At 38.1% G+C, this 27,088-nt stretch overlaps 1 pseudogene across 1 annotated transcript in view; it reads right to left on the bottom strand.

Moving 5' to 3' along the window:
• Positions 1–27,088, bottom strand: part of LOC101702817 (tudor domain-containing protein 15-like) — a 67,999-nt pseudogene that overhangs the window by 2,060 nt on the left and 38,851 nt on the right. Inside the window, exon 7 of the transcript XR_015452960.1 lies at positions 1–23,317. The product of XR_015452960.1 is annotated as a tudor domain-containing protein 15-like (transcript). The remainder of the gene's footprint in view (positions 23,318–27,088) is intronic.

Raw genomic sequence — 27,088 nt, forward strand, 5'->3', positions numbered from 1 at the left:
AAACTAATTGAAGATGACAGTGGATATGAATAATGTGCTATACTGTGCAGACCCATGACTAGTAAGAAATTCTTTTGCACTAGTAAATGAAGATTGTAAATCCATTCGATTATATACACAGTTTCCCTGTATACGAACTAGGGCATATATTATGCAAGCCAGTAACCCTCTAGATGAAGAAATAAAATGTCCAAAGTCTCTGGATGCTTTACTTGTACAACAGAATAATTTACAACTAACAGATTCAACTAAATGGTTAAGACAACATCTGAAGGCTTGGCCTTCTAAAAAAAGAAAATGTGGGTTAACAGCACAAAGATCTTTAATTAAAACTCGTTCTTGGTGACTATAATCCACAAATATTATATCAACTTCTTTGTTTGATACTTGAGTCAAAACACCAGCTCTATACCACTTCCCATCTTTGGAATATTTAGCAATACAAGCAATCTGCCCCATCAGATAAGGATCAGAGTGAATCAGAGCCTTGCTTTATCTAGCACAACAAAACAATCCAGGTTTAGGATTTCTTAGAATTAGTTCATCATTTTCACATGAATCATAACATTTGTTTATATTTTTCAATATATCTTGGAATTCATTCCAATCATTAATATGTATCCAGAAATTTGATGGGTTTAATATATATGATACAAAAGTTATGTAGGCAGTCTTTACCTCCAGTTCTACAGTTTTAACAGAACAATCTACTTTTAAAATATCTTTTTTTATTTAGACAGTCTACTGATTGTGCAGTATTTCCAACAAAACTCTCAACTGCAAAGTTGTTTTCATCATAAGCACCTGGCTCACTCAAGAAGTTGGAGATTTTTGAATCAGACACTGGACAAAATATTTGTGTGCTGACAGTCTTTAGCAGGCACGTAGAGCTAACTGTAGACTCTTGAGTCTGTAATGTCACATAATACAAATGTTCATCCTTATTGAACCTATCAATGTATGATACTATTTGACCTAACAAGGCCTGTTTAAATACACTCAGTTGAAGTTTTCTTGCATCTCTATCTGGACTGTGTAAATATGTCAGAGAACATGGAAATGAAAATAATGGTACTAAACTAAAATCCTGTTTCAGTTTCCTTACATGAATTGAGGGGATAGCCTCACTACTGCCATAATCCATGAACCAAACTTTTATTTGATTATTGAGCAAGCGCTGTTGAGGAATTCCTGTATGACACTGTCCATTTCTCCTTTTGGCAACACAAAGTAGTCCAAAATTATCACAGTTGCTACTAGTTTCTTGACTAAAATATCGTAATGTAAAGTCATACATACTGTAAGGTTTTCTAGCTCTGAAGTCCATTTAACCAAATGACAATAAAATTTACTTGGGCTCAATGCAGATGATATCTTTACACTTTCAAAACTTCCTACTGACAAAGATGGCTACAAATTATCCAAAATGTGTTGAACATCAAGTAAATTGTCAAAATCACTTAATGACAACTGAGGTCTTTTATGCTGTAATAAATCTGGCATTTGTTGAGGAAATTCTTTTAACATTTCCACAATAAGACAAAATGAATCTCCATCAATAAATCTTCCTAATTGTAATTCAAGAGTCCAGGATATAACTTGTGGCACTTCAAGAAGAATCATTTGCAAAGGCAAAACAGCCTGCACATGACCTTTCAGCTGTATTCCCACTAAAGACTTGAAATAATTCAAAGCCTTGGGAGACCATTTTTCTCCAACTGGAAGAATATTGCCAAAAATACCAGACACTACCCATGGTGGTAGATCAAATACATTATCACGGGCTGAAGCAACCTGTGTGCTACCAACTGTTAATTCTTCTCCATGATCTATAAATAGCACTGTGTAGAGCTCATTTTTCTTTTTCAAGGCTCTTCCTCTCTGCCTTCTCCAGTCACTCTCTCTTCCCCCAAACAAAACTCAAAGATCTCCACGTTATTTTTTATTTTTGGAATATGCTGTACTTCTCTCTGCAATGCGTGGTAGTCAAACTCACATTCACCATTATTTCTGCCTTGAAATTTCACAAGAATACCCTTGGAACAATATTCAATTTGTGATACTGTCAAATCTACATCTAAAAATGCTGGTAACAGAGATGTAGAATCCATCATCTAAAAAGTAAATAGGTACTAATTAGCATCTGGACAGACAGGTGTCAAAATTAAATACAATTATCCTTATGTAAATTTGGCATATAAATATAGCCTTAGAAATAATTCTGTGCTTGTATTTTTATCAAATTAAACATGTTGGAAAAATGTTGGACATTTTGGACAAAATGTTGGTGAGATAAAAATCTAACTGCTCATTGCCTTATACAGTTTTTAAAAATTTCACTCAAATAACCAAGTAAATAAAAAAATCGGAAAAATATGTAGCACCACTGGAAAACAGGGAGGAGAAACAATTATTTTCCAGAACCTTTAACAAATTTTAGATATTAGACGTGGTGTAACAGAAGTTAGCCAAATAAGGTTTGCTGGAGAGTTCATCCTCGCCTTGTCAGAAAACCATCTTCTCTCATGCAGACTCCTTCCAATAACCCATAATTCAAAGCACTGAGTAGAAGTAAGGGCAGATGGTAAACAAATGAGGAGATACACTCCCTACCCTGTGTCAACTAGCAATAGTTGAGCACTGTGAGCATCAATATGCAACCCCAGGATTGTTCTATTATAGAAATAAATAGGCTGAGGTCTGGATATCAATAAGGAAAGGTAAGCAGAGTCACAATGAAGAAAGTTAGATATGTCCAGATCTTGTTACTGGCATGGCTAGCTATAAAAAGGAAAAAGGAGAAGAAATCGTTAGCATAGAAGCAAAGTTCTCTACCTTAGCTAGATTTGAGAGATTCTAAAAATAAAACAAATATTCAAGAAGAATGAGACATTCCCTAAGTTCAGTCAAGAACCCACACCTCCTGGAACAGAACACTGCTCGACCCTTTCTTGACTAAGTTAACAGCTGACAAGAATCCGAGAAACAAAAAACACTGGACCTTTAAAAAAAAAAAGTGAGGGGAACCACTTAAAATAAACCAGACAATACTGCCCCCTGGAATAAATGTATTAAAAGAAACAGCAAAGAAATTTTTCCCAAAAGTCTGATTTCAAGTCTCAAAAATGTAAAATGAAGATAATGTCATTTTTATATGGCCAAGTCACCATTAAGATGTTACAACTTAGATTAGGAAGAACTACAGACTCATGAAAGTGAACCCAAAATAAATACAAGAAAATTTTGACAGCAAAATTTAGAGGAAAAAGATAAAAATATTTAAAAGGAGAATGTAGAACAAGAATGTAAAATCTTATCAAAGTATAAATGTTATTTCAGAAAAAGATCAAGTAAGAGAACAGAAGCTCTTTCTAGGACTCAAGACCCAACTTTATAAACTTAAATAGAACACTAGAAACCTAGAAAAAGACACAAGATTTACAGAAACCTGGGTACTAACTATAGGGTTTATCTCTTCCTAGGTAATACATGTGGTACCATAATCAGCACTGTCTGTTCTATAGTAATTCCAAGATATGCTTACTTGACTGTAGAATCTTTAAGAATAAAATCAATAAGTAATACACTGAAGATGTGAAGTAGAATAAACCAAAAGTTTTAGGACACAAAAGACCTTCTTAAGCCTTCATTACTTAAAGTCACAGGCCTTCGCCCAATTTCCAGTTACAGGTCTGTAACTTCTTATACGAAGGGAAGACAGGTGGTCTTAACTCCTCACAAGCAATGTAAACGATATAAACCATAACTTTTGTAAACCATAACTTTCTTCCTGATAGTCACCTAGAACTCTCACAACTACTCACTTGGATAAATAAAAAAGGAAAAATACAAAAATCTTTCAGGAACCATGCAACCACTTCTTAGCATAAAAAGTAGATGCACCAAGAAGATTCCTGTACAAAATGCAAGCGGTATAAATAATATACGTCAATGAAAGCCCAAGGACACAGGTAATTATATGAACAGGTTACTCACGCCATCAGAAGCCTACTCCTCCAGAGCACCATCCTTCCCTCAAACAATACAAATGGCCTTAGAAGGAGTTTTGCATCAGAGAGGGAAAAACTCTGAGCCTGGTTTATACATGGCTCTTATCTAATCCTATTAACATCCAAAAATAGATTGCTGAGTAATTACGCTCCAACTCAAGGGAGGGATGAATAGGAAACTTCACAAATGAAAGACCCACTGTTAATCTACTTTGCCTGAAAAAGAAATTGTTAAGAATTTATGCCCACTGATGGCCAATGGCTAATCATTTCTACAGGAAAATAGCAATTTTGAGGATCAAGACTGGAGATGTGTAACAAAGAAGTGTAAAGAATTGGTTTGTGGATGAGCCTCTAAGAATTACACATAAAAAGAAAAATTTTAGGTCCCATGTTATGCTCACCAAATAGGCCTACTACGGAAAAAATAATAATCAGGTAAAAAGAATTAACCTTCTGTGGATGGCATCAGTTTTCTTCAACTGCCTCTAAATCTCCTTCCCTTGTGCATCTAAAGACCAACTATAATTCATGTTTTAAAATCTTAAAAAATATAAACATAGAATTTTAAAACCAAGCCAATTATTATATACAATAATTGTAGCCTTTTAAAGACATCATTTAAGATGTTCTGGACATAACCCTTACTCAGTAGTATATTCCTTAAAACATTACTATATCATAAAGGTACTTAACCTGTGTACATGAGAGTGAGACACCAGAAAACTTGAGTTTTACTTGAGATTCTATTAAGTGAAATTTGAAAAACTATTTTTTCTTAGAATCAGATGTAAATCTACAAAATGAAAGCTGAATTAAATTAGTAGTTTTCAAATCTTTTTGCAGCATAAATGGTTAAACTAATATCTATACAAATATAGAACACATCTATTAAATGGACTGATTTGTATTCTAATAATTCTGTAAGTGTAGAGAGAACAACAAAGCTATTCTAATGAACACATGCTTACAGCAGTTTCATCTTACAATCTGTCTTATTATTGTGTCTGATAGCACAGTATTAGAAAAGTAGGCTCAGATATAAGTAATAGTTCACCTACTTCTACAATAATATATTACAACACAATATATGCAAATAAAAATATAGGAGAACCACATTTAAATAATCAATTCATCTTAGGGAATTAATTGTGCTCTTCTTTGTTTTAAAATTTAATATATTGTATTTGAATGTTTTGTTGTTTTAAAAAACAAATTACAAGGGCCAGGCATTTAGCTCAGTGGTTCTGCCACCTGCCTCACAAGCGCAAGGTCCTGAGTTCTATTCCCAGTACCAAAAAAAAAAAAAAAAAAAAAATTACACATTTTTAAAAATTAAACTGAAATGCAAACTTTGCAAATTTCTTAATTTAAATTAAAAATTCACAGCATAGTTTGAAGAAAATACAATCTATAAACACTACTAAAATTTATATTAGAAGTTCTCCCTAAAATATTTGACAGAACACATATTATAGGTGATGTCACTCACTGTATTCTATGAATTAACATCTAATAAGTCTGCCAGTGGGATTCAGTAGAAATGTAATTGAACTATATTTCCAATTTTTAATTCTCTAGTAACAACATTTAAATTTTAAAAAGAGATGAAATTAATTTTGATAACATATTTAACTCAATATACCCACATGTAGGCTTCTAATATGTAATCATAAAATTAGTAATAATGACTTAATAGTAAGCCTTCAAACTATGACATTTTATACTTTACATCTTACTCCAGATTAACCACATTTCAAGTGCTCAATAGCTACATATGGTTAGTGGCTATAGCATTAAGAGTACAGGTCTAGGGGCCAGGGATGTGTACATCACTCCTACTGTTTCCCACTGTTTAAGTAAACCACACAATCATAGACAGGAGTTAAGTTAAAAAATAAAATATATAAATACTGTACAAATACAAGACAAAAATAAATACACAAAGCATCCTTCTGAGATAGAGTCAACTTACTAATTCTCCCATTTTCAAAACCTAAGATTATTCTGCTGAAATTCTGGCCAATACCGTGGTAAAGTCATCACATTCCAAATGACTAATTCAAGTTTAGGGCCTAGTTTTCTTCCTCCCATCTTCTCTATATATTCAGGGTGATTTTTAGATTTAGGTATTTAATGACTTTGATGTCGTGGAAATAAAAGTGATTTTCAGTCTGTGTATTCAAACTGAGGGTGTCAACTTTTTAGCATTCTTTATTGAAGAAATTCTCAACTTAGGGTAATTTTGTTCCCAAAAAAACACCTGGCAATGTCTGGAGAATTTATTTAGTTGTTACAACTGGGTGTGAGGAGATGCTACTGGCATCTAGTGGATGGAGAACAGAGATGCTACGAATATCCTAGAAAATGCACCAAAATAAGTATATATATAATATATACATACATACATCCAGGCCAAAATGTCAGTTATTCTAAGACTGAGAAACTGCTTTAGTGAAAGCAAAAATAAATACCACTTAAAAATAAAAGGAAATAATTTTATAAAACTATCTAAAAGATTCAAGAGAAAATATAACAATTTTTCTTAATCTTACATTAAGGGAGGCTTTCAAGAAAAGCATCCTCCTCTGCCATATGCTCCCACTGCCATAATGATCACCCTGACCACAAACCATAGCCATGGAGACAGCTGACCATGGACTGAAATCCAATCATCAGTCAAAATAAATTTTCCTCCTTTAAGTTGATTTTTCTCAGGTATTTTTGTTGCAGCAATAGAAAGTTATCACACTCAAATGATAAAGTGATTTTCAGCCAAGGAGCCAAGCAATTTAATAACGATGCTGTAATAGAGTAGTCATATCCTAGCTACCCTATTTGTATGTGGATAGCCATACACACACACACACACACACACATACACACACACAACTTTACCTGCTATCATTTACAAACATTAATTCTAAAGGAATCACAGACTTACAAATAAGAACTAAATATATAAAATATCTAGAAAAAAAGGGAGAAAAATCTTTGATTTGGCAAAAATTTCTTAAACTCAGACACATAGATTTTTAAAAATCAAACTATTCATTAAAAGAAAAAATCAAAAGACACTTTTTGTCTTACTTTCTCCTCACTAAGACACAATACCTAATAACCACAACTTAAAACAGGAAAGGTTTATTTGGGCTCATAGTTTGTAAAGATTTCTGTCTGCTGGTTGCAAGGCAGGGTCACACACCAGGGCAAGCAGAAAGCAGAGAGTGATCAAGGGAACAGGGAGCAAAATATACCCTTGCAGACCACGCCCCCAGTGACCAATCTCCTCCCACCAGGTTTTACCTCCCTACAGCACATTAGCTATAAGCTCATCAGGAGACTAAACCACTGATGAGTATCATGCCCTCATAATCCAATCACCTCCCCAAAACCCCACCTATCAGCACATGAGGATTTGTGGGGACATCTAGATATAAACCATAACACTCTTCTAAAAATTAAGACAAGCTAAAGGAGTGAAAAAAATACTTACAAAACAGCTAACCTAAAATCTGTGTTTAAAATGAAGAACTTTTACAAGAACTTTTTTGTATGTAATAAGGCAATTTAAAATGAGTAAGAGATTTAACAGTCACTTCATCAGAGAAGGTGGAAAATAAACACATGAAAAAGATGCTCAACATCACTGTCCTCACAGATACCCAAATTAAGCCACACCAAAACACTACCTACCCACTAAAATGGTTAAAATTAAAGGGTGACTACACCAACCACTAGTGAGGCTATGCAACAGTAACTGGAAATGTCACATACTGTAGATGGAGATGTAAAATGGTACAACCACTGTGGAAAACAAATTAGTAGTTTTGTAAAAAAGTTAAAGACACATCTTCCACATGACCCAGCAAATCCATTCCTAGGTACTTACTCAAGAGAAATGAAAGTAAATATCCATGAAAAGTTCTGCAGGAGACGAGACAGACTATAGCACATTTGTAATAATCAAAACCTGGAAACAATTCAATTTCCTTCAATACAATAAACTACTGAACCGTACAAGAGTTGTATAGCATAAAAAGGCAACTATTCAACAATAAAAAGAAAATATTTATACACACCACAACATAAACGAATCCCAACATAATTATGCTGATGAAAGCAGCAACAGACTGAAATAGACATAGTATAATCTATTTACAGAGAATGTATTTTCTAGAAAATGAAAAAACAATTTAGAGTAAAGGAAATCAGATTAGTAGTTACCTGGGAGGTGGGAGTGTGGGATCGGGCTGGTAGGACCGAAAGAAACTCTTTGGAGTGACGGATACATTGAGTTTATGGTAGTTTCATGGATACATGCAGGTTTCAGGTGTCATGAAATTCTACACTTTGAATAAATATAATTTGTCGTGCCTCAATTATATCTCGGTAAAGCTATAATACACAGAGACGTGCACATTATATAACCTGAGTTATTAATGGTGGGGCAGAATTATAGACCATCTATTTTATTATTTCTAATTATTAATTTTAAAAAGTGAACTTTAATCTATTTTAATTGAGTAATAAACTTTAGGAAACAAGTGAAGGGGGCAGAGGTCTGCCAGAGTAACATCGGATAACAGCCTCGTATCCTTCATATGACTGTATGTTTGTATGCAAATGAACAGACAAATTAAACAGACAAATTAAGAGGTGGAACTAGGAAAACAGATGTCCCATTCTACCTTCCCATTTAACTACCCTACTGCCAAAGGCCTTTTCCCCTTATTCCAAAAGGTGTGTGGGCACAGTTAGCTCTGACAAAACCAAGCCCCTCCTTCCGCCCTGGCTCCACACGGCTGTGACGATCCGACCCGCGGCGCCTGCTTTTATACCGCCCGCCCAGCCTCTGGGCGCATGCGCAGAGCTGGTGGCCACCTGCAGGGCGGGAATTCGCGGCAGGGAGGGAGGAGTCCTACTGGAGAAGTGCGGCAACGCGCATGCGCCACCTGGACCCAGGAATGCAGTACCGGCTCTGAGCTCAGGAGGCTCAGCTAGGCTAGGGACACAAAGAGGATGTAACTGGTGTTAGGGGTGCAGCACAGCACAGGTGGCATAGGAGGAAGGTCCACCCACCCCTCTGGCTGTGGAAAGGTTGGCGATCAAAAAGACAGACCTACTTGTGACTACCTGGGTTGGAAATCCAGCACGTCCCGTTGAATTTGCGGATCAGTGTAAGGAATGACTAGTTATCGAACACCCTTAATCAGATATTTTCAGATGTTTTCGCGTCTCCACTTTGAAGCATCTTCAATTGTGTCTGTGCATTAGATGATATTAGCATGTGTATTAATTTTCTAATCCCAATGATGTATTCCAGTTATGTAGAGAAAAGTCCTTGTTTGTAGAAAATAGACAAACTATTGAGGAGTGATTGGACATGTGAGCAGTTTACTCTGAAATTGTGGAGCCAAGGAAAATGTATCCTTCCTATTCTTCTGTAACTTTTCCATAAAGTTGAAATTTTTTAATTGTAAGACTACAGGACAACATATTCTTTCCAGTTTTCTGTAATTTTTTATAAAGTTGAAGTTATTTTAAAAAGTCATTTTAAAAATTACCCTACTTTCCTAAAATGAACCATGTGACTCTCAATATTTTTCTGTACAGAATCCTGCACCAATTTATTTAACACAAGAATTAATTGTCCCAGGTATTTTGAGCCAGGCAAAATCTTTGCCTTCCTGCCTGCATATTAATTCTTGCATGAGTTTTGTCACTTGATGTTTTCTATCAGTTTCTCCTAGGTTTTCAAATTTATTAACATATTTTTAATAATGACATATTAATTTTAAATCAATATATGTGACTATTCCCTATTTTATTCTGTATTTTTTTCATATCTTCCTTTTTTCTTGATAAGTCTTGTTAATCTGCTCTGTTGGTGTTTCTGTTATAACTCATTTTCTATTTTATGTTTCCTGCTCAGTTTTTCTTTTGTTTTGTTTTTTGTGAGGTTTTTTGGTTTTTTGCTGTTGTTGTTTTGTTTCGTTTTGTTTAGTAATGGACATTGAACCTAAGGCCTCACACGTGCTAGGCAAGTACTCTGCCACTGAGCTACATGAGGCCCCTGGTGCATAGTCTTCATACTGTACATTTACAAGTGGCCAAAGACTTCTCAAGAGAATGCACATAATAGTTTTAAATGAATCAGTTTCATAATTCTCAGGTTTTGTGAGTACCCTTTCCTAAAACCGATCTAAGAAGTGATTTGTAAAATTAAAATGTTTCCTCAATTTGTTATTCATGTCCTTGAAGGGAAAATTTCCCCCGAACACCAATTACTCAGTTGTTCAAAATATTAGTATCAGTGAAGCTTCTTTTTGTGAGTCCTTTGTCTTTCCCTGTATTATTCATATCTTGTGAAAGCCAAACACAGTATTAGAAACAGAATAATGCTAGATTGTGAGACATGCTGTGCACTCGAGAGTAAAGATGCCAGATTTAACAGCAAAATATATAGAAACTTGATTAAACTTGAATTTCAGATAAATAATTTCTAGTGTAAATATACTCCAAATCTATTAAAACACTGAAATATCATAGGTTTCTGAGATTCAAATTTACCTGGGCATTTTCTGTTTTATCTGGCCATCCTTTAAAAATTAAGGGTTTTTTCTTCTATCTCTTTGACATTGTTAAACAATACTTTGTCCGTGAGAGAGAGTTTTGTTAGCAAATCTAAAAACGTAAGTAGGACGTTTTAAAACTGAAGTACTTTACACTATGAATTTAACTGCAAGACTTTGTAGAAATGAACACATTATAAAGTAAAAATTTTATAAACACATTGTAAAATCAAGATCTCATTGCTAACAGTGCCTGCAGTAACATTTATTGAGCTGTATGTTGAGGATGAATGCACTACAATGCATGCATGTTATGCCTCATTGAGAAAAAGTTTTGAGAAAGTATATTGAAGTTGATAGTATATTTTCTGAGTGTATCTGTTAAATAAGACACATTTATTGAAGGAAATATATATAATATATATATAATTTGGCTTTGTTTCTGGAGCCTTTTGTTGTTGTTGTTGCTAAGCTTCCCAGAAATTAAAAAGGTAGATGATTCTAACGGCGGGATAGAAAATCATTTTTCAAGTCAGGTAATCTTTAATTTTAGTACTTAAAAAAATGTAAGAATCTAGACAAGTCTGCAATTTATCAATTAATCCTTAGAGTTGTGAAAGAATTAAGGGTATGGAAACAAGAAAGCTTAAGAAGCATTAAATTAAATTATACAGTACTTTTTCGTAGGAACCTGAACTATTTCTCGTATCATAATCCGTAAATAGATATTCAGTAATACGACTGTTTGGTATGTTTCTCTGGCATCAGTCTCAGAGAGACAATACTAAGCATAGTGTTCGTCCTCCAGGAATCTGGGTGAGAAGTCCAATGGGCAACGGGATTCCTGCGGTGGCACTGGCATCCGCAGTCCTGGGCACCCCCGGTTCCCCAGGCACAGGTCGCGTGAGTAGGAGGGAACTCTGGCAGACAGCATCAAGCCAACACATTTTTAAGGACAAAGATGATCGCTTGTCTTTGCAGCTTTTCCCTCTTTCTTCCTCGGTCCCCAGGGAGCACAATATTTTACAAAAGTAAAACTAGGCATAAAATACTTTGCCAAACCACGTCCAAGATGCAGAGTGTGGGCCTACTGTTCCACACGCTCTCGGCAGTGACACCAGCACCTTAGAAGACAACGCTGGCCAGGGCAGTTGCTGAACCTCTGTGCCTTATTGTCGTCGTTGTCTTGTTAGAGCAGCAGATGCACAGCACATAGTGCGTCAGTCTTGCAGCAGGGCGCCTCTGCTCCGAGCCTGCTGTTGAAACGCTGCTTTTCTTTTGTTACCTCTCTGTTGAAGAAATCTTCTCTAAGTGCCATGCACATCGTGTCGCATTCCATAGCCATGAGTAAGAATGTTTTTCCTCTAGTTCTCATTGCCTCCCTTATCCTTAGGGCGTCTGTTTTTTCTGTGTGTTTTCCACCCAGCTCTGGAATTTTCATTTTCGCCCTAAATAAATTAACATTGATGACATGTTCAGGGAGTCCTCTGGACTTGATTTTCTGTCTTGATAATTTTTTCAGTGCCACAAGGAGGCAGCACTAACTTGATTAGTGATAATTATTCTTATTCTTGCCTGGGCAACTGGAGTGTCAACCTATCCCTTCTTTTAGATGTTTTTTCCATCTATGGCGCTGTTGAGTGTCACCATTTCTTCTTTCCTACAATACCCAGTGTTAATGAGTATGTGGGGAAGCAGTCACCACCCTGCACTGTGATAAAGGGTTAACGGGGCAACCTGCAGGGTGCATCTCTGAAGACTTCACATTGTTCACAGCCTTTGCTCTGGCATTGCCCCTCCTCATCTCTCCCACCCCAGGTAATTACTCTTAAGGAAATTGTTGTAACTGTAAGCAGAGATTTGGCCTCAGTATAGCATGTTTATAATAACATAATCTGGAAGTCCATAAAGATCCCACAAAAAGGGATTTGGATCCTATAATGAATTATTCCGTGGCTGTGTTTTTCCAAAACGTGATATCATATCAGCAGTATTTGTTCCCATTTCTCTGTACCTCTTCCCTGCCCCAGAATCATTGTCTCACCTCGGTTTGTCCACGCTCCTAGACAGCCAGCAGCTCAGGCTGCCCACATACATCCAGATTCTTCTCCCCATGCTCCTCCTGGAGCCCCGACCTGTCTCCTCCCCAGGGCCCAGGCTTCTTCCTTTCCTCACAGCTCCAGTTTCTGTTCCTTTCCACATAGGTCCTTCACACACATGCACACACACACCCCATCTGCAGCTAGCTCCATACCCATTGCCTTCAACTCAACTCTGCCCGCTTTGCCTTCCTCTTTGTCATTTTCGAGCACACATCCCCTAGAAAAGTCTTTCCGAATTGTTTCTACCCCATATGGGCCTCACCTTGGCCTCCAGGCTCCTCTTTGTCCCTGGACATCCTGATTCCCTTCCCCAAGCCACTGCAGTGGCTTAGCTTCAGCATTCAGATCCACAGATGTTCAAATACTTCCTGGAAATTCCTTTCTTCTTACGCTGCCCTTTATGTTAAGCCCATATCTTTCTGCTCTCTTTGTCCTCCTCACTTCTGACTGAAAGGTCCTCATCATGCAGTTTGTTTGGCAAGGAGGACTTCCTCAAATATCCTATTTGATTTTTAGGAAACAGTCATAAATATCAGCAGGGCACATTCCTCCCTAACAACAGTGTTCACCTCCATGTAATGGTACCCACACACATGGCAAGAAATTTCTTGCGGAAAATATGTGGGCAGTTGCTGTCCCACCCTCATCTTACACAGCTTAGGGGACAAAGCTCACTCTCTACCCCGCCATAACCCTTTTTAACTTTATTTTTTATTAGTACGTATTCATCATACATAGTGATCACATTCATCATAGGGAATTTGTACCTGTGCATAATATATCTTAATTCTTTTTCCCCACTCCCTTCCCCACCCTTCAAGCTCTCCTTCCCTCTCCATTTACCAAAGCTTTGCTCATCTTTGAGGACAAGATGGCTGTAGGGGAGAGATTCCTGTTCAAGTGGACTAACCAAAACCTGTTAAATCTCAGATGGCTCCCAGACAACTTCTACCTTCATTAAGGGTCTAATCCCATCTGTATGCTGAATGACACACACCTCAGCACCATGACAGTTGACATCTGCCATAATGATGACCTGAAAGAACCATAAAAGGAGCAAGAAGTGGTGGCTCCTGAATTCCTGGTAAACCTGCACCCATTCTCAGAATACGTGACAATTCCTTCCCTCCATTAGCCTATCCCTCCCCTTACTGCTTTCATCTATAAACTTCCAACCCTCAATGGGTTGGGTTGAGAAGTGATTCACTAGTTTCTACCCCACTTCTATTCTTGGCCAAGAACAGAACTTTCTTTACTGCTTAGTCAGCACTTAGTCTTGTTATTGATTCCACAATTCTGAGAGGAAGAAAGAATCTAGTTTGGGATCAAAAGTTGCTAACAAAGTGGGTTAATTCATAGATCAGGACTTATAAAACTGGTGAATTTGTCAAATGGAAATTAAAAGGAAGTTAATATTTCCTATAAGTCCTACAATCTAGACAGTTGTGAGGAAACAGAGAAGAAAGAAGACAAAATCCAAGTAAATATATTTAAAAATTAATCTAAATCAGAACCTGAAATCTCACTTGAAAGTCATTGTGGTCTTTGTAAAGAATTTTTTTAGAAGTTGGAAATTGAACTGTGATAAATAATACATGTTGTTGGTACGTGTGTATTACAACTACAGCCTCTTACCAAGGATTACATTTAAGTACAAAATAGTCATTAATATGTAATCTATGCAATAAAGGGATCCAAAAACTTACAATGCAGACCTTGAATTTTCCTGTAAAAGTTAAAACACTTAAGAAGACAAGAAGTATGTAACATACAATACCTTTGGGTTCTGTTATTGATAATGAAACAGAAGAGCAGGTACTTTCAATGGTATTTTCAACATCTTCTAAATATGTCAAGGTATATCGAATAAAATGTAAAATTTCTTTGAAGTACAAGAATAAATAGCCAAAAAGATATACCTAACCATCTGACAAGTGTATGAAAATAAACTTTAGTAATATAGATGCATGTCATCTTTGGAAAAAGATCCTTACCTTAAATCTCCAATAATTCTAAACATATCCACCATTATCAAGCATTGAATAGTTGCATTTTACTTAACTTTCTAATTTTCTGAGTCACTTCTTTAAGAACCAAATCTTTAGTCAGTTTTAGTTAGAATTTCTGTAAAATGTTTTGCTTCTTACCATTTCCTGCCTTCCTAACTATTGTAACTTTTCTGGATACTTTCATCTTCCTTATGAGCTTCCACCATGGTACAGCGGAGGTCAAGTCTATTAGCACCTGGACTAAATGACCTCATGAAATTAAAATGTTAATGTTCCTATGTCAGCTTTTTATTGTTTGGTTGTCCTAACAGTGAGAAATATCATGTCTGCAACTCCCTGCTTGCTCTATTGCTGTGAAACACTTCTGCATGGGACTCTCAAGCTCCTAGATGTCTTGCTGGTTACGCCAAGAATGCAAGACCCTGAGCCTTATCTGGAACTTTTCTCAAGGTTGTGTTTGCAGTGAGCAAGCCTGAGAGGTAAAATAACCTTTCCTCCCCTACCAAGATTTCTGTAAAGAAGCATGCTGCCTGGGTACAGTGTCCGTGTCCCTCCAGGAAACCCGTGTGTGTGCAGCACACACGTGTGTACCACTGGTGCTGCCCCACAGCACTTGAGTTCCAGGACCCAACACTGCCGGGCCAACACTCCAGTTACTACCTCTTCTGAGAAGAGTTTTCAGCGCTGACTCCGGAAGCCTCGTGGCTTCTGTCAAACACCCTAACATCAGGGCAGGCTAACTTGTTAAGCTTTTGGAATGGTAAAAATCTCAGGTCCTTCAGAATTCTCAAAATCTGCCTTCCACCTGGTTTCATTTATACCTTTAGCAAATGATTTGAGTACCCAGAATTCTGTTACGTTCTAGGGGAATATAAGGTGAAGCAGAGATGGAGAAGTTCTGCCTAGTGAGGAATACTGATATTCAAACAGACGCTTTTTAGCGAGAAAAAAAATGATTACTATTAAAGGCAAGGGATGAGGATGGCTTTCTGGAGGCAATGACACTAAATTAAGGATGAAGGATAATTGGCCACACTAAACTAGAGGACAAAGAGACATGTCCCATGGCAGGGACGAGAGAAACAGTGTGGAATGAATGAAGAACTAAAATCAGGTCAGTTGTGCACAGATTCACTGAGAGACTCCTCAGCTCAGCGATGCAGCTGAGAAGCAGCAGAGATCAGATTACCGACTGACCAGCAGGACCTCTTCTGGAGTTTCATCTGCGTCCTGGAACTAATGGTAGAACTGCGGAAGTTTATGGACTCTTAACAATCAAATCACAGAAGTGTAGTGGGAAAATGGAGTTGTGGTAGAGAATTGGAATGCCAGTTAACCAGCTTCAAGATACTAGTTTCCTCTGAGAAGAAAGCAGTCTGAGAAACAGAACTCGGTACTATAACAGGTAAGTTTAGGTATATCTTTAATGCTCTGTTTCATTTGAAAATGACAAAGAGAGATGAAGACAAAAAAGCAAACAATTTTAGGCATGTAGAGCAGCTGTTATATATAATTATCTGTAGGCACCTATTTTCTGCACTTTAGTATGTTTAAATATTTTATAACTTAATTTGAGCATTAATTAAAGCCACCCATTAATATGAACTTCATGCAACAAAATGCACTACATAGTGATCATATTCCTGAATAATTTCACAATTCAGATAGCTGTAAGTTTTATAGATAAGGGCCAACCCATGTGAGTTTGAGCAGAAATTTTTCTCACACATATTAATAAACTAAGAAGTATGTCAGTAAATTCTCAATTACACCCCTTTACTGATTTCTGCAGGAGACCAGAGTTAAGACTACTGCCCCCTAGACAATTGCAGCATGTCCTTCAATACCTTCTCTGAGTTCTATAGCACAATAATTTGCGGCTAATAGTGACTGAGTGCCCTCTGATGGTGTCTTTGCAAATGAAATGCCTGTGTTTAGAAGAATCAATGTGATTAAAAACACAGCCAGGGGCCGGGATTTAACTCAGTGGTTTCATCGCCTGCGGTGCAAGCACAAGGACCTGAGTTTGATCCCCGGTACCAAAAAATAAAACAAAAACCCACACAGCCAGGAATTAATTATACAGTGTCCTTTCACATCTTAACACATAGTAGATACATAGATAACATAGTAGATATGCAATAAATAGCTGTTAACTGACTGGCCAGCTGCAAGAAAGCTCCTTCTAGGAGGGCAGGGAGTGTCTAGTTAGCCTCAGCCCCTGGTGTGGTAAACTTGTGTAATGGGGAAGTTTAATTGTCAACTGGATTGGCCTGGGAGCTAGCAAGAGGATTAGGAAAGCACACTTCTGTGTGTGCCTGGGCGGCCCACAGAGGCTTGAGTTTAGGGTCTGTTAATTGGTCCTGGGCCCCTTCCTTTCTGGCACTGTTCCCCCACTTTGTTTCCCGACCACTGTGAACTAAACAGCTTTCCTCCACCATACCTTTCCACCATACTATCTTTCTTGGAGCCAGCAGCCATGGACTTAAACCTCTGAAACCATGAGCTAAATAAGCACGTCCTGTAAGTTGCAGGTATCAGATATTTGACCCAGCAATGGGAAAGCTGACAACAAAACCTGGCCTAAAGTGGAGAACAGCTAGTATTTACTGATAAGTGAAGAGAAAGCTAAAGAGACTTTGACTTCTAATGGAAATTTCCCAGGTCTCCATGAGAAAGTATCTCTTCCTCTCAAATTTGTATTTCCTATAAGAACATTTAAGATCTTTTCTTACAGATACTTGTACTTATTCCTCATTTCTGTTACTCTAGTAGAGTACCTTTTAAGTCTTGAGAGCAAGGTTTATTCCCTTTGTGTAACTTATTACAATGCGATAGAAAGCAGAAAGAAAAATATTAACACTAAAAAAAAAAAATTAATGCTAAAGTTAATTCATTGAAACATTTTTGCAGTTAAGCAGAATTGTATTATTATTAATTATTATGCAACTTCAACCATTTAAAATGAACCCCACTTACCTGTCTTAAGTTATTTGGTAGCAAATGAATGGACTATAATATGCCTTGCTGTGCTACCTTAACGGCTAGCATTCCTGTTTGCTCAGCTATTTCCTAGTAAAGACCAATGAACAAAGACAGCTGCCAAACATTTTCTAGGTTGTTTGTTCTGTTTGTAAACAGAAAGTGTATAATATTTAACAAGATGTAATCATTTGCAAATTGTTTGAAGGTTTATGCAGAATGGGAGAACTGAAAGAGAGAACAGGGAAATTAATGCAATTCTTAAGTGCCTAATGACCCCATTAATTGAAAGATAGGTAATTGGAGAAATTAAACAGAAGGAGTAATGGCCTTGGAGTCATTAACTTCTTCTGGGAGTACTGCTAATGTTTAGCAGGTGATTTTCTTCTGCACTGAGAGTTGAAAATCAATCTACTTTAACGCAGCCATTCTTGAATCTACCCAGTTAAAAGCATCTCTTGAAAAGCTTTTGAACAATACAGATCCTATAATCTTCTTCATGTTCCATAACCAGACTCTTCAGTGTGGGACAAGGCATAAGGATTTTTAAAAGTTTGCCAGTTTATATTTTGTTGTTGTTCTTTTTGATGAAAGCTGATCAAGCTTAGGCATTGTTGTTTTAGAACTCAACCTTGGGAATATTAGCACTTTGGGATGGCCAACTTTGGAGAGGTCCCATGCATTGTAGGATGGTTAGAAACACCCTTGGCCTCGCTCCCTGACCAGCAGCACCTACTTCCTTTGAGTTGTAGGAAGAAAAATGTCCCTAGACAGCTCCAGATGCCTCTGGGTAATAAAATCATCACCAGTTGAGAGCTATCGCTTTAGTGTTTGAAACAATGTCTGATGGAACTTGCTGCAATAACAGCGATGCCACAAGCACCATACATATGGCTATTGAGCGATCAAAATATGCCTAATGAGACTAAGAGTGAAATTTTAAATTTTATTTTGATTAATTTAATTTTGCAAACTGCATGTGACTAGTGGTCATTATACTGCACAGCATGGCTTTACAAGATCCAGATCTGACTGTAGGCTCTGGAATCCATATGATTTCCCCCAGGTGTTTCTAAGACCTGTCATATAAAACTGACTGACATGAATAGGAAATCTACCTACTCTCCTGTCTGAAACAGACAAATATCCTAGGATGCTGTGATTAAAGTTTTTGTTTACTAAGGGTTGTCTAGGAAGTATTCTTTTATCATCCTTGATATCCGGAGCATCAGAGTTAAATCAGCCTAGGTGGAGACTGCCCCCTTCACTCCCAAGCATGGTCTCCTTTCCCAGATCATCCTCAACACTTTCTTGGGAAAAGTTCTCACTTTTGTCTACTTATTGTCATTTCTTAACAGGTTAAATATACAATTACCATTTGACTCCACAATTTCACTCCTAATCATCCACCCACAAGAAATGAAAATTTAGGTCTACACAAACACTTCTACACAAATGTTAAGAGCAGCATTATTAATAATAATGGAAAAGTGGGAATAACTCAATATCCATCAAAGCATGGATATCTCTATACAATGGACAATTATTTGGCAATAAAAAAGAATAAACTACTGATACCATGCTAGAACATAGAGCAACCTTAAAAACAGCATACAAAATGAAAAAAATCAGTCACAAAATATCACATATTACACAATTCCATTTATCTGAAGTGTCCAGAATAGGAAAATCTATAGAGACAGAAAGTAGATTTATGGTTGGTGAGGGCTGGAGTGAATGTTGAGATTTAGTGTGATATAGAGCTGTTGAATATAGTTTTTCTTTTGGAAGTCATGAAGACATTGTAAAATTAAATTCTGGTAATAGTTGTACACCTCTGTGGTTATACTAAACACCATTGAATTGTATGCCTAATTGGATAAGTTTTATAGTAAGTGAATTATATCTCAATAAAGCTGTTTCAAAAATCTGTTGGGACAATCCATGACATTAACAGATCCAACAAGAAAATCTGTCTGATCGTTATCAGTTGGTGCAAAGTATTTATTTCTGAACTGGAAGTAGCTTTTGAAAGTATTCTTCCAAAACAGTCACTACTGCCTACCACCACACTCGTTTCCAGAATAATTGAAGTGATGCTGCATTTTATCAAACTTGGGCTAGAAATCCTTAAGAATGACCCTTACTCAACAAAATCACTCCCCTCTAAGGGGGTGTAGGATGTTGTAGTATATGGAAGAGTGAGGAAGACACCCCTTGGATCAGGGAGTCCATCTTTGTAATTCCTGATTCCTATCAGCATCTGCTGTCAAGAGGAATAATAGACACATGAACACTGCCAATGAGAATAATACAAGGAAAAGAGGTTTCCGATATCCAGCTGCATTTGGCCATGAGTCAGACCCTCAGGGTGGATTATAACCATCCTAAGCAATGGCATGGAAGCAGCTCTGTCAAGGCATTAGAAGATTACATTCACTTTTAGGGCCTGAGCTCTCCATGCAGTCCCAAAGAGAGCCCACTCTCCAATTTTAATCTCACTCAACCCAGATAACTTTATAGGAAATCAATCTATTTCTGGGTTTTTGTTATAAAGTGGGATCTTGTACTGGAAATAATGGTCAAGCTCACACTGCTTGAGCATTGACTATTCAGGAGACCTTGAAGTGTGTAGAAGGCAAGAAGGGGAAAACAACAAAAGTCAAGTGAAATGAAGTAAACCAAAAAGAAAAACATCTGTATCAAAAGCCATTAAGAGCCATTAAGCCATTCTTTATCATCCAGAAGAAATAATGTCTCAAGAATTTAAACAGTTTGGGTGGCTAGAAAGAGATCTATGATAGAATTATATGAAGACAAACAGAGGCATGGTTTTTAAGACAAGGAAGAACTGGCTTGTTATAAAAGAACACATAGGGAGAAGTATGAATTCAGCAGAAAAGTCATTGAGACCACTTAAAGAGAGTGGCACTCTCTAGATTACAGAAATTTCTTGTGTATTTTATAAAGAACTACAACTTAACAGGCTTTGAAGTTTCCCGACACAAAGAAATGGTAAGTGCTTAAGAAAATTGAAATGTTACTCTGCCCTGATTTGGTCATTACATATTCAACACAAGTATTGCATTATCACACTATACCCCTTAAGGATATACAATTTTTAAAAAATAATAAAACAATGACATCAAGCATTGGGTCTTTCTTAAGCTTTCTTCCATTCACCAAGGATGCAAATGGTAGCAGGAGAGCATTTATGAAAAGAGAAATGCCCTTCAGAGTGCTTCTGGGAAGAGTCTGATTTATTTGGAAGGCAATCGTCATATTCAAAACAAGAGGAGTGCAGAGTCCCTTCTCTGACCGTCACCTTCTGTCTGAATTGAGAGTTCTGAGACCCCCCCAACGCACCCTTAGCACTTAAATTATTTTTTAAGTTGCTACTTTTTGTCTGCCCTCCCACTAGATGGTAAACTTCTCAAGAACAAAATAGAACTGAGGCTTATTGTTTGTCATTTGTATCACTTTCGTTTTCAAAGATTTCTTATCAAAATATACGAAGGCATACATTTCTATGTCTGTGGGTAGGTTTCATTTTCAGGTGTTTCTTAGGTCAACTGGCACCTTCCCAGACTAGGTAGCCCAAAGGTTAGCTGCATCCCTGGACTGGGCCTCAAAGCCAGTGGTAAATCACTCTGTACTGTAAGACCCAGTTTCACTAGTGAGGGGCCTGGACTCAAATGGATTTCTTACACATGTGCTCGCTACAGTGGTTTTAGTGTCATTCTGTTGGCTTTAAGTGAAATTTCTTCCAAGTAGTGTTGCTTAGTAGACTTCAGACATCTGAACCATGTTCCCCTTTTTGGGCACCCCGGTAAGATCTGCCTGTTATTCCGCTCATGTTTACGTGACGCGCTAAAGGAACCGGCAGCTCAGCAACACCCACAGGGTGTGGACGAGCTCATGCTCCTTACGTGTTGCTATCTGCATGGGAAGAGGGAGGGTGGGAGGCAGGGTGACTGAGCCATTGGAGATTCTGATTTATGTCTCAGTCGTGCACCTGGATCCTGGGTATTAAGTAAGAAACTGCGTGATGTATAGTCCAGATCCCTAACCCTAATCCTAGCACTTGCCCTCTTTGTTTGTAACCCAGGCTTTCTCTAAGTAGATCCTCAAGTTGCGAGGTTATAAGGGATTGTTTGGGCAAGAAGCGTGCTTCCATAAAAATCTTCAGATTGCCGTATTTCCGCTTACTCCGGCTTAGGACACATCGTAACGGACAGGGTTTCTGTTTCTCCAGTCAGATACCTGAAGTCCCTGTGTCCCCAGGCAGCCCCAGCCTGGAGCCCATCATCACCGCCAGCCAGAAGACGCCCTACGGCCTGCAGTGAGAGAAGGCGGGCAGAAATGTGCGGGTTCCTTTCTGAAAACACACAAGACGGACTTTGGATCGAAAACTCTGTATGTGTTGAAACCTTCGGCCAGGGTGATAAACCCGTGTGCCGCGTGGCACGGACGTCCCTGACTCGAGCACAGAGCAAAGGTCACCGTGCTTAGTCACAGGCAGAGCGCTGAAGAGGCAGCGGACGAGACGTTCAGGCTGCCCGCTGGCGGGCAGCTCCCGCCTGCTTCAGCCCCTCTGAGGATCAGGTTCCGCAGAGAGCCCCAGCTCTAAATCCCGGGTTTCAGATGAGAAAATCAGTGTGGAAATCCTCTCCCAGGATCTAGAGATCTACTTCCCTCTTTCATCAGTTCAGTCTGCGGTACACAATGATCACATTTACTGTGGGAAGCAGACGCGTGCACACGGCCAATCGTAATTCTGCTGGTCTTTCATCCCAGCTCCTTCCTACTCCTCCCTCCCTGCTCTCTGGAACCCTTGGTCCCCTTCCTGCTTGCAAAAGCTCTATTTTGTGGTTGTTTTTCCCTTCATTTCTTTTTTAAATCCAGTTTTAACAGTGATGAGCGCTGATTTTCCATAGAGTAATGAAACCTCGAAGTAGTCCACAACTTCTAAGCCAGCGCTGACTTCACTGTGCAGCGGAGGGGCTGATAAAGATGCAAGGTCACAAGGCCCAACTCCCATCACATAACTCGGTTCCAACCCAAAAATGCACTGTATTTTCATTGTGTAACACTTTACCGTGTATAAAATAATTTAAATTTTTCATAACTCTACCAAAATACATTGTTTACCATGTTCTCTTGTGATTAAAGGTAAAATGAACCACTGACTTACAAAATGAAAAAAAAAAATTATACTATTCTACTTCAGATTTTTAAATCCTGTTTTACAGCTGATCACACAGAGCATCAAACAGGGAGCTTGTTGGAGAAGGCCAGTGTGGTGAATAAAATGGATGTGAAAATTTTGAAATCAAGCCAGCCACGTGGAAGTTTGTACAACACAGAAGTCTTCTTCGTGAGGTTCCGGCAGAGCCAAGAAAATCCTGTCCTCCTCATTGTCCAAAAGCAGCTATCATCACTTGCAGAGCACACCCTGTAATCAGTGGAGGGATTCCAGGGGTGGGTCACATTACCTCACAGAACTTATAACAGACACTAAAATTCAGACAATGAAAACTGAGAGAAAATAATCAAGTAAGTATACACAGAAGAATGATAGATTCTGTGGATTTCGCTGATCATGCACAGTCTAGGGCTGCCAACAGTCTCCAGCCAGCCTGCAGAAGGAAAAAGATGTATCTATGAGGACTGTTTTCTAATAATATATGATATTATCTGGGATTAGAGGGAAGTTTGGATAAGAAACAGGATGAGCTAAACACTAAGCCAGGTTCTGTCACCCTTAACTCCATGTATTCTTTGAAGTAACACTAAGTTTGGAGTGATCTTAAGGTGTTCTTGTAAGTTCTGCAGAACCCAAATGACCACCTGAAGGCAAGTGTGCTTATAAATATTGGTTGTTGGCTCCCTGAGTCTGGATTAATGTGTACACCTCTGCCTTTTCACATAGCTTTACATTGCATTCTTCAATTTCCAATTCTGAAGCTTAAATGAGAAAAAAGAAATTAACACTTCCCTAGCTTCATTTTTGTCATCTGAATAATGGTGGGCTAGATGGAATCACCACTATGTTCTCTCCCCGACTCTACCCTCTGTGCTGTGTGGTTCTAAAGACACAGTGTCCTACATTAGGCAGTGTATTAGTCAGCTCTCCACCATCACTACAAACATCTGAGATCCAAAGGGCTGTTTTGTCTCCGTTTTGGAAGTTCCAGTCTATCATCAGTGGGCTCCATTGCTTTTGGACCTGAAACAAGGCAGCACATCATGGAAGGAGCACATGGCACTGCAGAACCATTCTCCTTGCTCCCAGGAAGCAAAAGAGAGCAAGAAGAGAACAGGATTCCCACAATCCCCTCTGGGGGCACAACCCCAAAGACCTAAGGACCACGCCATGGGCTCTTCGTCCTAAAGACTCCACCACTTCCCATTCTAGGGACCATGCCATTAGCACATAGACTTTGAGGGCCATTCCACATCCAAGCTGGAAGGAAAAGTACGATCAGTATTCCAGATCCCCAGTTCTTACCTAACAGAAAAGCTGAAATATTTACTAAGCGATGCCTCAGTGATTGCTCTCTAAGCCTAATTCTTCACTAGCTATTTACTGTATAGGAGGTTAGGGTCCCTGACAAGGGCATTAAAAGAAAAAGAGATAAAAGAAAGAGGATCTAGGTGGAAGGTAGTCTTTTCAATTTTTTTCAACAATTTGCTTATATTTTTATTTTCAGACATACATTACTGATTACCACTTTATTTGCATGGAATATTGCATTTTTAATTTCTCAGCAAGCATTTCTGTTACAGCCTGTGCCTAGAACTCCCCACAAAGCCTCATGCAGTCATAGGTGGGGCTTTTACAGAGGTGGCTGGATCTATAGAGTGTGTGATGCTTGAATTGATTCATGGTGCAATGCTAGGATCAAGGGCTCTAGGATTAAGGGTCTGAGTGCTACCCAATCTAAGTAGTCTGCATAAGATACAGGGGACAGAAAGAGCTTTGCTACTTTCTCCCCACCATCAACTGTCTCTCCTCTGCAATGCCTGGCTGCCATGCCACCTTGCCTTGGAGCCAGCTGATTATGGACTGAAACCTCTACAAACTGAGCTAAATAAACATTCCCTCCTTTAAATTTGGGTGTCGGGTATTTTGTCTCAGCAACCAAACAAGTAACTAAGACAATTTCTTAAATTATTTCTAGAATAAACTTTCTTAATTTCAACATTATCTTGGAAATACCTGTAAAGTACTTGGAATGCATATTAGCTTTATTAAATAGTTTATTATTTGTCCTCTTAAATGCCGTGAGATGGGAAGTTTGGAATCTTTCTTTGGAATATGAGGAAACTAAAATACACAAATATTTAACACATAAAGGAGGAAGAATTGGTCTTACAAGGTCACTAAGGGATACACAATTATAGCTCCACAGGAGGGAGGAGGGACTGCCCAGCATGAGACAGGTCCATAGACACCTAAATTCCCTTTAGATTACTCTAAGGCAGGTATTTAACTAGTGGCAGAATCTAGATAAATACTCAGATAACTTAACTCTACACTAGCTGTCTTTTTTCTAGATTTGCTATATTAAAACAGCTACCCTGTCCCCACTTTATGTTCCTGCAATGACACCCATAAAGGTGGGGCATTGGAGCTGTCCACTTTAATCTCAGGCTGGAATTGTAATTCCTTTACATTTCCCCAGGAACAGAGTGAAACCAATTCAACAATGTTTCAGAAAATCAGTCGCTCAAGGAATGGCTCAGTACCCTGGGATGGAGAGGCCATTTGGACCTCTCACTGAGACCCTGGTGAACTTTGAAAATATCACATGAAACTGAATGCTATGTATTCATTACAGATCAAGAATGAAGGGGTGAGGAAACAAGATCTACCCCTGCCCCAAAGAACAACTTTCCTCAGTGGTACAAATCCATCTGACAGAATCTATGTGGATTTGGAAATTTGAAAAAAAAATTTATGACATCATCCAATTTACCCTTCCTTTTAATAACTAAAAAGGATTCACTGAATGATTTTCTGTGCCTTCAGACATTTACTAAGATGAAATCCAAACCACAGCATTTTTAGGAGTTGAATTATTTAAAAGTGTCCTTCAATAACCCTTTCCAATATCTCCCTAATACCAACCACTCGGTTAATATCCAACCTAAATTTTTTTCTGCTACTTATTGAGCTGTTTATTTTCTTTGACCCCTTGAGAAATATGGGCAAAGAGAAGGGTCCCCTTTTCTGAAACCCTCTCTTGGTGTCTGTTGCCTTTTTCTGTGAATCGAAATAAAGAGAGTACATGGGGAAGATGTTCAAAAAATAACACTGTTTAATTCTCCAAAAAATAAAGGAATCAGGGATAAAGTTATTGTTTTGACTTTCTCACATATTAGCTCTGTGACCTTGAACAAATGATGTAACATTTATAAACTTCAATTTATCCTTTTGTAATACAGACATAATACTTAAACCAATTATTGTAGAGTAATGGGATGGTACAGAGAAACTGATTCATGTGTTGGTAGGAATATAAAATAGTGCAATAATTGTGGAGAACTGTATAGCAGTTCCTCAAAGAAATTAAACATAGAATTTCCATAACATTCAGCAATTCCACTTTTGCATATATACCCAAAGAATGGAGAGCAAGAAATCAAGCAAAAATGTGTACCCAGTGTTTATAGCACCACTATTTATAGCCCAAACAGGTAAAAATCACCCCAATGTCCTGATAGAAAAATAAATAAGTGCTGTAAGCATGTGTGTATTTCAGCCTTGAAAAGGAATAAAATTCTGACACATGCTATGACACAGATGAACCTTGATATCATGCTGAGTGAAATAAACCAGACACAAAAAGGCAAAAACTGTATGATCTCATTTATTTGAGACACCTAGAGTAGTCAAATGCATAGAGACAGCAGAATGGTGGTTCTCAGGGTCTAGGAGCAGGGTAAGGGCAATTTAGTGGACAGAGTTTCAGTTTGGGTTGATGAAAAAGCCTAGAAGTGGACATTGGTGATGACAGAACCACGATGTGAATGCACTTAATGCCACTAAATGCTACACTTCAGAATAATCAAAATGGTTAAAAAATTATATTTTATTACAATTTGGGGGTTAAGAAAACAGGATCCAACCTTCCTCAGTAGCACAAAGATATGTCCACTATGTATTCTCCACTCAGCAGAGGATATGGGGGATTCAGATGTAAAAGAAAAAATATGGAAGTTACTGTTGAAGACAGAACAAATACCTACAGTGACCAAGTCTAACAGACGATGGCTCTGGTCCGAGGCTACTCTGAGAGTGAGAGCAAAGGGCTGTGAGCATGCTAGGATGGAGTGAAGGGAAGGCACGGGCAGGCATGAGCCCAAACAGGGGTCCTTGATGGGCAGGAACGAAGCTTCAACAA

This window comes from Heterocephalus glaber, unplaced genomic scaffold (assembly GCF_053883595.1).
Source record: "Heterocephalus glaber isolate CG9 unplaced genomic scaffold, H.glaber_assembly_v1.0 deba00001457, whole genome shotgun sequence".
NCBI lineage: Eukaryota > Metazoa > Chordata > Mammalia > Rodentia > Bathyergidae > Heterocephalus > Heterocephalus glaber.